Consider the following 12214-nt stretch of genomic DNA (forward strand, 5'->3'; position numbering starts at 1 on the left):
TCCTCATCATCTACCTTCTCCCTTGTGATGACCACAGCTGCCTTGTTCACTCTGCCTCTGCAGGGTCCCATGGCAGTGCAGTGTGGGAGGCATGTGGAGCTGGTGCAAGGATGAGCAAACTGGCCACGGCTGCCACTTGCCTCAACTCACTTGCTTTCTCTGGCCCCACATTGCCACAAAACCCCTAAGAAGTGAATTTTCCTTGAGATCTATCACTTTTTTCAAACACAATTGAAATTGGCCAAGAGCTCCTAAAGAAATGAGAAGGAGAGAGGGGATGAGAAAGACAAACAATTTAATTGAATAAGTGTTTTCTTAGGGAACTGGGGCTTATCAACTAAAATGGATGTCAGAGGGAAAAAGGAGAAAAAATCGAAGATATAATTGAACTCCAAAGCCCTTGCTCAAGCACATGTGGAAGCTGAACACAAATGCAAAGATATTTTACAGCCCTTGGGCCAGTGTCTGGAATATAAAGACAAAAGTGAGAGATATATAAAGATGTAGCCAGTGCAGATAGTAAACCAGTTATGTAAAAACATAACCCCTGTGAGTGTACTGTGGGAAAGGATTAAAATGCCATCTCTTTTCTTACTCCTAAAAATAAATGGCCTGTATAAAATTAAACTGGACAAGATAATAATAGCTATTTGTCATGGAATGACCCTAAATTGACCAATGTGTTGAGACAGTGATCAGCAAGTCTTTTTATTTAGTACAAATTTGGTCCCATCTGCTGTAAAATACTTTATAGATTAATGAAGTGTCCATTTATTAGTGCCTTTACTTTCTGCCTCACTAAATGCTAAGTTAACCTTTGCACAGTGGTTTGAGGATATTTAGGAAAACATTTTATTGATTTTAATTACTATGATGCAGGTAGTACTTGAGTGTAATGGATGAAGCCCACATAAAATTTAGAAAAAAAATCCAAATTCAAGGTGGATCATGTAATAATTATATGCTGACAGGTGCCCAAGGAGTCGCTCAGCCACTAGAGGGCAAAATCATTACATGGCATTTGACAGGGGAGGACTATTGGTGTCTTTGGCAGGGTGTAATGAAAGGGTTGGTTTTTACTGCGTAAGCTGATTAAAGGGTCATTAACCGCTCTTCTAGCAGTTATGTGTAATGAGTATTCAGAGTATTGTTTCTCTTGGAGGGTGGTATCTAAGCAGTTACTAGCAACTGTGTTGGAACAAAAGTCAACATTTTTTTTGTGGATTTGTAAACAAAAACTGCAGTCACCCAAGAGCTTTGGAGAAGGGGTCCACAGCACAGGCCTTTCCCACTTCAGCTGAGGGTGCCAGTGGAAGGCTGAGTAGGTGGGTTTGGGCACTAACCTGCAATGACAGGGACAGCTTGCTGGGAGGTCTCGTGGTTGGTTGATGACTCCCTGATAAGTGCAAAGACTCCCCCATGTTTTGATCAGTTCCAGATTCAGGGAAGGTTCAGAGTCTGTGTGTGAGCTCCTACTTGTCTCTCCAACTTTCTGACATCTTTTTGTCCCTCCTCTGTCCTTCCGGATGTGTCCTCTCCTACACTTAGGTCTATATATTGTATGGGGCTTATTTTCTGCTCCCACCCAAACTCCCACTCCACTTGTGGAGCAGGGGTGGGTCAGCGTGGTCAGGATCAGAGAGCCTGCTTGGCATGGGAAGGATCAGCATCCTGTCTGTGACAGCAGCCACGAGGAGATGCCAGACAAAGAGTTTAATAACAGGATAATCATATAGTGGCACTTGCCAGGAATAATTTCCCAGCTTCTGGAAAACACATGTCTCAGGGACTTAAATGAGGTGTATTATTTTTGTGTTTAACACACCTCAAAGAAATTGCCTTCTGCAAACAAGTCCACCCATCCTTTCAACCCATGCAAACTTTAGCATCCACACAGCTGTTCCCATGGGCTCAGGGATGTGGGATCTGCATCAGGTGATGCCAAAGGGATGTCACATTGTTACTTAGCTCCCAAAGAAATCTAATTCTGCATAGATTAGTAAACACAATTGTGATCACATTCTTAGATCTCAGGGGTAACTGACTGACAAGACTTAACACCTGCTTGTGTTCAAACCTAATTAAAAAAAAAAAAAGAAAAAAAAAAGTTTGTATTTGACATTCCCAGTGCTGGGAAAACTAACCTGTTCTTCCCAAAGGTGTCTCAGTGATTGCTAATTACCTTCAATGATTAAAAAAAAAAAAAAAAAAAAAAAAAAAAAAAAACCTCTCTGAGAAGCTGAACTTATCTGGCATTAGTGTAGTCACTGAATTTTGTATGAACTTAAAATCTGTGCTTGAGTCACCCCTTCACCTTCTTTTTGATAAATGGACATTTATGGGTTTAAACTTGAAATAATTCTCATTGGTCTTCTCTGAACCATCTCTTTTTCAGCTTCTATTATGGAATTAAGGAATTTGGATACCAGATTTCAGGAGCAGTTGGACTAATGCCAGGTAAAAAATAAGACATATTTCTAGGTTCTATTTATAAATCCAAGGATTGCATTAGTTTACTGGCCACAGCACCACACCACCTGCTCATTTTCTTCTGATTGTGTGTGATGACTTTCAAGAATTTTTAGCATTAATTTGTTACAGGATGAGTTCTCCCATCCTATAATCATGGTCTTTGTTCTGAGGTGCATGTTTTCCCATTTGGCTGTACAGAAATGAGCATTGCTTGTTATCAAGCGGCTTAAGAAACTTTACATCAGGGCTTGTCTTGTTATTTCCCAATCTCTAATGTTTACATCACTTACAAACTTTGCAAGCGATGATCTTGTGTTTCTTTAAAGCCATTAATATCAATATAATACAGTGTAGAACTAATCACTGTAGGACCAAGCATCACAATACTCGATGATGGCTTCATATTTTCCCATCTTGTAACTGTTAACCAGAGTTTGAATCACTTAATATGTACTGTGATGCTTTCGTGTAATTCTATTTTAATTAAAATGTTACAACTTAGTAAAACAAATATCTTACAGTTCTGCTTACTTTGATCAACTAAACCTGTAATGTCATAAATAATCAAGTTATTTTGGCAAGATCTGTTTTCCCATATTCATTTGCATTTATTTTGTTCCCAACCTTTAATTCTTTTTTAATCAAGTAATGTAGCTAACATCCATTATACTACAAAGAATTCCTGTCAGGCTGGCAAGTCGTCATTACCCTGGTCACCTTGTTTACCCTTTAAAAAATAGTACAATATTTCATCCAGTCTTCTGGAAGTTTTGCAGTGCTCCAAGATTTATTGAGAATTGATGTTAATGGTGTGGAGATCTACTATGCCAGGGCTTTTAAAATTTTTGGATGCAAATTATCTAGACCTGCTGATGTCCAGCTTTATTAGCCTGTGTTTAACGGTGCCTGTGGTAATGGAACGCATTTCATCATCCTATGATATTTGTATACCATCTGGCTCCTACTCAAATACTTATCTACCGGGTGCTCCTGCCTTTCCTCTGTTATTGCTAACAGTTCTGCTATTTACATCTAGTTACGGAGCCAAGCTTAGGAACTCCTAAGATTCCTTTTATTTCTCCCAAAGTTTCCCCAGGTTCCTCCACGTAGTTAAGAAATCCTCAACTGTCTTTAACTCTGGTCTTTGTAGAATTTCTCCTGCATCATTCTGCATCCTGTATCAACCCCTAACTCCTAGCACTGAGTTTCCATGAATTCTTATTAGTCCTTAGAGCTTTATCCACTCGTTTCATGTAGTGAGGCATAAAGACATGCATATTTATTTTACTAGTGACCCTGGAACTCTTTCCTTCTCCCTTTACCACCGACATCTTCTCCTCACTTTTCTAACTGCCCACCCATAGTCTTTGGCCTTTAAGTCCAGGTATCTGGCAGCAGAGCTGCCCAGAGTAGCGATCCAAGAAGTCTCCCTGAGCTCCTGCTTCTGCAGGTATGTCATGGTCACGAGGAATGAGTCATGAAGCACCCAAGAGACATTCAGACACCCAGAGGGGACAGAGCACGAGGCCGCATCCCAGCACCCCAACTTGCAGGCATGTTCTCCGTGGCTCCTAACTGTGTTTTCCATACTTTCATGAGATGACCTTCTTGCAAAACAACCAGCTATGATATCCTTCAGGTAAAAGCTCACAGTGTTTAGGGGAAAACATCTAGTGAACATGTGTGTGTGTGGATGGATTAAAGTAGGACAAAGTCATGGTAGTGACATGACTCTGAGTCACAAGTAGATGTGCCTTCTCCGCTTTTGGCCAGAGGTTATAAAGTACAGCATTGCTTAGCCTTTATTTTTTCATCTGTCAAGCGTTTGATGCGTTTAGCGGTCTGAGCTGTTCCACAAGGACTGTGTTGAGGATATTAGTTGTGTATTGGGCTGAATCCCAGCTCCTCATCTGTGCTTTGTAAACACTGACACCTCTAATTACTAAAGAGACAAGCTGGGTTTAGCTGGGAGCGCTTTATGGGAGAAAACAAATGCCATCTCCATTAACCCGCTATTAGCAGATATGATTGCCTGGCATTTTTTACCCCTCTTAGCTCTTTGCCCATGGATTGAAGACTCGGCTGGGGCGTTAACTTATATTTTTCTGCTTGGAAAGCACATAGTTCTCCCAGAATTGATGAATAAACATTCAGTCTCATTTAAGTGAGTTGGGCTGGTACCCTGGGAACAAGGAGGCCTAGAGTTTATCCCCATGACTTACTACACCTTATTCACTGCTGTATGCAAGAAGCAATAGCCTGGAGGGAGCTGCAAAGACCAGGGAGCTGATGAGGGGAAAGGAGATGGGGGCACTGTCCATGCATCACCTGCAGCAAAATGGCACCTTGCCGCGACTGGTGGGAGGCCGTGGCACTTCCTGAAGGTGAGGGGAACTTCTGCTCTTGCCCCGCTTTCCTCGGGGCGTGCGGTGAGGCGTTGCTGAGGGGAGAGCGGTCGCTAACGGGAGAGCCGTTAGTGCGGGTACAGCCGTTAGAGGCGCGTTCCTGAGGCGAAGGGGCGGGGCGCCAGCGAGGCGCTGTCGAGCGCAGGGGGCGGGGCGCTGCGAGCCGTTAGTGGGGGGGCAGGGAGGCGTCGCGCGTGACGCGGCGCTGCGAGGCGGTTGGGCCGTTACCGAGCCGTTAGCGCGGGCAGCGGGCGCGGCGCTCGGCCGGGCCCGTGCGCGAGGGCCGCCCCCCGGCCAACTGCGGCCCTCCGCCCGGCAGAGGGCGGCTGTGCGCGCCGGAGCGGGCTGCGGGAGCGTCGGGCTGGCACCGCGGCTCCCTCCGTCCCTACTCGTGGGACCCAAAACATCGCGGCAGATCTCTCACACACACACACGCGCGCGCGGGCCCGGGTGGGGGCTAAGAGGACAGAGGGAAAAATGACATTTTTCCACACAGAACTTGCTGGGCGCCCACGGCCTGGCGGAGAAAGGCAGCTTGTTCCCTGCGTGTGCGCTCTACGGGCTTTCTCCTCCTAAATAAATAACCGGTGAGGCTCCAAGTGCATAGTAACGGTGTTGCATATTCCTGCTAGTTCGCCATGGCACTTCTGAGTCTATTTATGTGAGAAATGTTTTTTTTTTTTTTTTGGTCATTGGAATTCTGCTTTGCTGAATAGTTGAGGAGTCTCTGCGCAGATGGCTCCTTGTCAGTGTATCCGCGTATCCCGCGGGAACGGCGGCGCGTTTCTCCGCGCACGCAGAGGTGGAGCGCGGTGCCTCCGGAGGGGCTCCCTGCCTGCGATCTGAAGGTATCAAACACGAAACATGAAATAAACCCTTGGTGGCTCCCGGGCGGGCTGCTCTCTGTAGCTGCGGCTGCAGCTGGCCCCGAGGCGCGCGTGCTCTGCTGCGAGCTGCCGCGGCGGCGAGGCTCGGGGTAACGATGGTTTCCTGTCTCGGCGCGGGCAGCGGGGGCGCCTGGCCGGGCCCCGCTCCGCTGGGGCGACTGCGCCTTTGCCAGCGGCTGCGGCTCTCCCGCGAGCCCGCGGCGGGACCCTGCGCGGGGCGGCGCCGCCGCGTGGGTCGGTGCGGCCGGGCCGGAGGCGGCGGGTCCGGCCCCCCGCGCCGCGGGTGCGGCAGGCTCCGCACTGCCTCCCCGGCGGTGCCGCAGTGCCGTGCGCTGCCGCTGGGGCCGGCCAGGGGGCGCTGGCTGCCGGCAGCTGCGGCGGCCTCGGCCGCGGAGCCAGCGAGCGAGCCGGGCTGGCGCGCGGCGAGGGCGGGCGCCGGCCTCTCCAGCGCTCGCGGGCTCCGCGGGGCTCGCCCGGCAGCGAGCGGCGGCGGCGGCGCGGGGCCTTCGCCATGCAGAGCCGGCGGCGCCTACTGCCTCGCGAGGTGAGTGAGCGGCGCCCAGCCCGAGGCCCGCGGAGCTACCCCTGCTGCCCAGGCCCCTGCTGCCCGCCGCGAGGCCCCGCGGGCAGCCGGCAAAGCTGCGGAGCCGCCGCCCCGGCCTTGGGGGGCTCCGGCCGCCCCCTTCGCGGCCGCCTCCCCCACGCGCCGCCGGAGGGGGCAGAGGCTGCGGCCGCTCAGGGGGAGGGCAGCGCTCGCCCCTCAGCCCGGCCCTCCGGGACCCCCCTCCCCGGCCCTTCTCCTCTGTCCCTGAGCGCTCTGCCTGGCGCCCTTCTCCCCGCTCCGGAGATCCCGAGCAGGCAGGGAGCTCCTGCCCGGCTCGGGTCAGGACGCGGCGAGGCGCAGCCTCGGGGAGGCTCCCGGGCGGCATCTTGTGCCCTTTCTGTGGCCCGATCTCCGGCCTCTCCCCGGCCGAAGGATGTGACTCTGCTCGGCGCGGTGTGTAACAAGTCCCTCCTGCAATGGTGGTAGTGGTGGAGGGGGGATGGGGCGGGCGGGATGCGTTTTATAACATCTCTAGTTACGTGAAACTGGCCGCATCTCACTCTAAGAATAACTGGCACTCTTGGCATGTCAGACTTTTTGCAGAGGTGGGTTGGTTGCTTGCTCATGAACGGTCTGGTGAGATAGGTGCCTATGACAGAGAGTGCCTGAAGAACTGTTTTTATCTTGCTAACCAGCCCAAGGAGCAAGTAACAGATGAGAAATGATAGGCTTTATGTTTTAGCGTTAGCTATCTTGTTTATTTTTGGACAAGATACTCCTGATTATTTTGTTGCAAAGGTTTTATAGAGGTTCTGTTTTTGAGTGATCTTTATTCATTTCAAATATTAGAAACTGACTAAAACCTGATATCTTAAGATTCAGCTCTTTCTATTTAAGTATGGATGTATTAGATGAGAATTTGTGAATTATTCTGTCCTGAATATTTTGGTCCAGTCTGAAACCAATACTGGAAGAAGCTGTATATAAACAAGTAAAATAAAAAGATGCTCTATTTTACTAAAAGCTTTTATTTTCCGTGGGTAGCATTTTATTGACTAAGCAATGTTTTAATACCCTGTAGTTAACTTTTATTGACAAATCACTTTTGATTGCATGGAACAAATCCAGACTTTAGATATACCTTTAGTGGTTTAAATAGCATCAAAAACCTATGTTAATGCCTAAATCCAGTAATGCACTTATTTTTTTTTAAGTTATGGCATGCAATAGAAGACTAGGAGAGCAACCTCCTTAACCCAAGAGAGGCAATTAAAAATCCATTCAGAGATTTGGGGAATGGGAAATGGAGACTGAATATGGACTGAGAATCCTGGATAAGTCTCCCTCTAAATCAGGCCCTGATCTAAACCTAATTAGTTACCTTCGTCAGACACATTATGATTGATTCTGTAATTGTTTGTTGCTTTAGGGTGCCTTCTTTAGTGCATGAAAAAGGAAAGAAAACCTCCTCCGGATTGCAGTATTGAGTCCTGATACGGGGTGTTCATTTTGTGTGTTAGCGTTAAGTTAGTTATTAGACTGGGTCATAAACATTTTTAAACACACAATTCAGGATCTGAGGCCTAGGGCTAAGATTCAGATAAAATACTTTATGCTTTTTTATCTTTTCATTTTTTTATATAGTTTGGCACGAGTATTAATCTGTCTCAGGAACAAAGGTAGGGCATGAATAAAGGACAAAGATGTATTATTAAAACTTGTAGCCAAAGCATGATAGGTTTTTAAGGTCTGTTGTTGCATGCTCACTAGCCATGCAAACTTTAGCAGAAAATAGCTTGCTAGGTTTTCAGTGTACAGGCTTCTTATAAAAATCATTTATTTTGCAAAAGATTCAGTGTGAAGTTTTGCCGTTCAGTAAGCGTTGACCAAAGTATTTACCAAAAGGAATTAGCTTTTGGAAGAGGTTGTGTATTAATGTTTTGTTGATCAGAAAAATCTTTTGTTGTACTAAGCTAAGAATCTTTCAAAGTAATTTTCCTCATAGAAAATCAGGTGGAGCTAATTGTTTCAGTGCACAGTCAGATGTGAATGCTGATGAATGAAATTTATCTGGAATGTTATTGGAAGATATCAATGTAGTCACAGACTGCTTTGAAACTTTTATGTGAAAACTGTAAAGCCTTTTTTTTAATATGATTGAGATTAAATTGTCTGAAGAAATGAAAAGTTGGTCTGTTTTAGTCTCTATTTAATATTCTTGGAGACTTGCATTTTGAAATGAACAAAAATATAAACTAACCTGCTCAGTTTTCCCATCCTATATTGAGATATGTTGTGAAACATGCCTGTATAATGATGGTGAAAGTCTACAGAATGTTTTTTATTGAGAAGAAATGTATAGTCAAGAGTAAGTGATTGAAGGTAAGTTAAAATACTGATCTTTAAGTAATAGAAGCGGCTTCTACTTTAGTGTTGGTTTCAAACGTTGGTTACATCTTACAGCGCTGAGAAAATGTATTACTAGTGTGAATTAATAGGAACTTTTAAAAGATGTGTGGAGGGTTTTTGGTTTACATAGTAATTTCTACTTAAGTTCTTACTTAAATTAGAATTCAGGATACATATTTATATATGCTTAATTGACTACCTAGTAGAGAAAAACATGTGATATGGTTATCAGCTTGATCATTATTGGAGAGAACCACGTATAGAGAAGCAGCATTCATAAGAATGCAATCAAGTTAAACACTATTATTAAGATAAAAAAGTTTTATTTTTACAAATGCATTAAAATACCTTTCTATTTTTTGTTTAGCTTTCTGAGTTTCGCTTTGCTGAAACTGAAACCCAACTTAATAGAAAAAAAATTGAATTTTATGTTAAGACTCTTTAAAGACATTCTGCATGTGCAGATTTTTAAGGTACCTTGTTAGAGCTTAGTGCGTGTAATTCTCTCCTGTTCTATATGAGAGGGAATGTGTTTATGTTATATAGAAGTTGTTTAAACTCTCTGTCATTTCTTTAAACGTATTAATTTATGGAGAAAATTACGAAACGTTGATGATTCCAGGACCTTTTCATTGGATTTAATGGAACACTGCACTCAATGCTTTCGTTTTAAAAGGTCATTGTTTCCTGAGTATACCTTATTATATTTTTTTCCTTTTAGCATCATGTATGTGGTTAGTTGGGGATATTCAGGAAGATTGTTGTTCAGAGTACAGGGGCAGGCAAGTGAAATATGAAGAATACTTTTAAGTACGGTTTAGGTTCATTCTTTGGTTGAATCTTTCCAATATTGTTTTGTGATTATATTGCTGTTGTATTTTGAGAAGAGAGAAGCAGAAATATGTAGTATTGATACTCATTTTTCAGAACAACAGCCTTGCTTGTAATACACTAGTGGATAGGTTCAAGGTCAGTGATAGATATCATTATCCACAAATGGTCATTCAAATTATTTTAAATATTATTATTGGAAAAATATAATTAGTTTCTAAAGTTAGGTTAAAGACAAATGAGGTGTTGAAGAACTTACAGGTGACAGGATGGGGTATGTTGTTTTTCCAGAATTCTTCCTCCAGATCTGCTCAAATGGGAGATGACTAGACTCTCTCCTCCAAGTTATTTGAATTTTACACAGGCATGGCTCCATTTTACTTACAAAGTAAAAGCAGAAAAAAGCAAGTGGTAAGCTATATGAAAAACAGGCATAGAGTCAAAGCCTCGTGATTTTCTCTGTTTTAGAGAGTGTGGAAAAGCAGCACTCTCTGAAAAGCTAGTAAAATATCTTCAGTAGAGCATTTCTGAGTATTCTTGCTTCGGTTTAATTCAGGTGTGAAGGTCAGTGAGGAGAACATTAAAAAAAAAAAGCTTTAACCCAGTTTTACTTCCATCTAAAACTTGAACATTCTGAAATGTCGGCATGTCTGAGTATATGTTAGTCTTGAAGTTTTGGTGTCCATGTATGAAGCTTTGTATATATATGTGTGTATATATATATATAATCCTCAGCGTTCTATGTATGTTGGACAAATCAAAACTTGGATTTCTGTGCTGGATTTTCATTTGCATCAGTTTTTCAGTTGTCTCCATGCACTTGTCTGGAGCCGCTGCTATTAGAACTTCATAGTGAATCATTTGCAGATAGTGCTTATGGCTATCCCTTCTGTATTATGTACTTTGTATACAATATAAAGATACCCTCATCATATGTGTTATGTATTAGTTATATCTCTGATATTTGATGACAACGGAAACTACGAATCTACCTTATGACTCAGTGGGAATCACAATAGTATGGGTTGTTTGATAGAGTATGTTGAAGGTCCAGGAGCATCCAGGTATGCTCAACTAAGATCATCTATGTTTTTCCGTCAGGAATTGTATTGCATGCTGACATTAGACAGTTTTGCCTTATTTATTTATTTATTTTCCCTTAACCTTCTTCTATTAGGAAAAGGAGTTTCTATGAGATTTTAAGGGGTCGATTGCATAACGAAGTTGTTTCTGCAGGATTCTGCAGTTGAAAAGAATGTCGTCAGTCAATAATTTTTCTTAAAATTGTTTTGGTAGGGTTTCTGTTACTGTTCAGTTCCAGCATAGGTGAAAAGTTTCTTTTTTTTTTAGTGGAGGCTTTAGGCATCAACTGGTATTTAGTGATGCAGAACCCTGCTTTAGGGTATGGCTTTGTATATAAAATAATATAGCACCATGTCTTCACTAGTATCTTCCTGTTTGTTTCCTGGTTGGAACTGAACTGATATTCAAAGTAGCTGGAAGGAGGGGAAAAGAAAAAACACCTAAACCTAAAGTAGACAAAACTATAACTTTTTTCCTTCTTTCATCTGAATATGCTGAAAATTTCTTCTACGTATGCTGAAGATTTCAGTTTGGTAACTATTCGGGGTTGTTCCTCAGCTATTCTTGATAAACAACAGAAGGATTAGGCATGAGACTTTGAAACTGTTTTGAGCTTTGGCTTGTATTGGGAAAATCCCTAGCCCAATTAAAAGAAAATAAGTGCAATCTACCACTTTATGACTATATTTACTACTAATGATTTTGTTGTGAGTCTTACTGTCCTTTTGTGCTTCAGTTTTCCTAATGAGCAGTTCTGAGCCTGCATAAAAAGACAAAGTGTTTAGTGTATATTCTAAGTGCGGCACCTCTTGTTTTGTTAGTGAAGGGCTCCTTGGGAGGAACGTGTCCCTTCCCTCCTCCCAGCATACAAAGGATCCAGAGGTCATTTCCTATCAGGTGATAATTTTAAATTAGGCCATACTTATGCCAGTGTTTCCTTTGTGCTCTATCAATCACAGAAGTGCCCTAACTGCCCTTGTAATACTTAGCAACCTTATTTCTGTATTCTGCCCATTTAAAAAATAATACTGTAATAAAAAAACCTGCTTTTATAAAAACATCTGAAGTAGAACTCTTAGTCTTTATATACATGCTCTGAGTACAAAATTTATATTTATTTATTTTTTTAGGAAAGTAATAAAGGTGAGTTACAGAAAATTTATGGAAAATTAACAGTGAAGAAGCATACACTGATATTTTTCTAACAAATAATATAATGAACTTAAAGGGAGATGGTAATGTTCAGTGCAGGAAACAGATCAAAGAGCTTTCTAAATCCTGTAATAGCTTCTCTATCTGTGAATGACACTGACTATTAGAGAAGCTTTTCTATTTCTAGATTCAGTTTTGTAGTGTCAAAACACTGCTTTGAACTCAATGCACATGCGCTTCTACCTGTTTGTGCTGTGTGATCTAGATTGTTGATTAGGATCTGTAAAGTAAAAGTCAAGTCAGTTGTAGCTATGAATATATAGTGTATATAGCTAGTGTAAATACAAGAAAAGTTGGCAGATCAGGTGCATGTATGTATCACGTATTATGTAATATGTTGTCTGGTTAGATTTTTTGAAATGTGGGAGATA

At 43.0% G+C, this 12214-nt stretch overlaps 1 protein-coding gene across 1 annotated transcript in view; it reads left to right on the forward strand.

Moving 5' to 3' along the window:
- The first annotated feature begins 6177 nt into the window (after window positions 1-6177).
- The window catches only part of ZFYVE9 (zinc finger FYVE-type containing 9), a 54600-nt gene continuing 48563 nt past the window's right edge, over window positions 6178-12214 (forward strand). Inside the window, exon 1 of the mRNA XM_088536609.1 lies at window positions 6178-6308. The gene's annotated coding sequence lies outside the window, so the exon portion shown is untranslated. The remainder of the gene's footprint in view (window positions 6309-12214) is intronic.

Source organism: Tinamus guttatus, unplaced genomic scaffold (genome assembly GCF_059628265.1).
Source record: "Tinamus guttatus ecotype Peru unplaced genomic scaffold, ASM5962826v1 Tinamus_guttatus_pri_ptg000044l, whole genome shotgun sequence".
Classification (NCBI taxonomy): Eukaryota; Metazoa; Chordata; class Aves; order Tinamiformes; family Tinamidae; genus Tinamus; species Tinamus guttatus.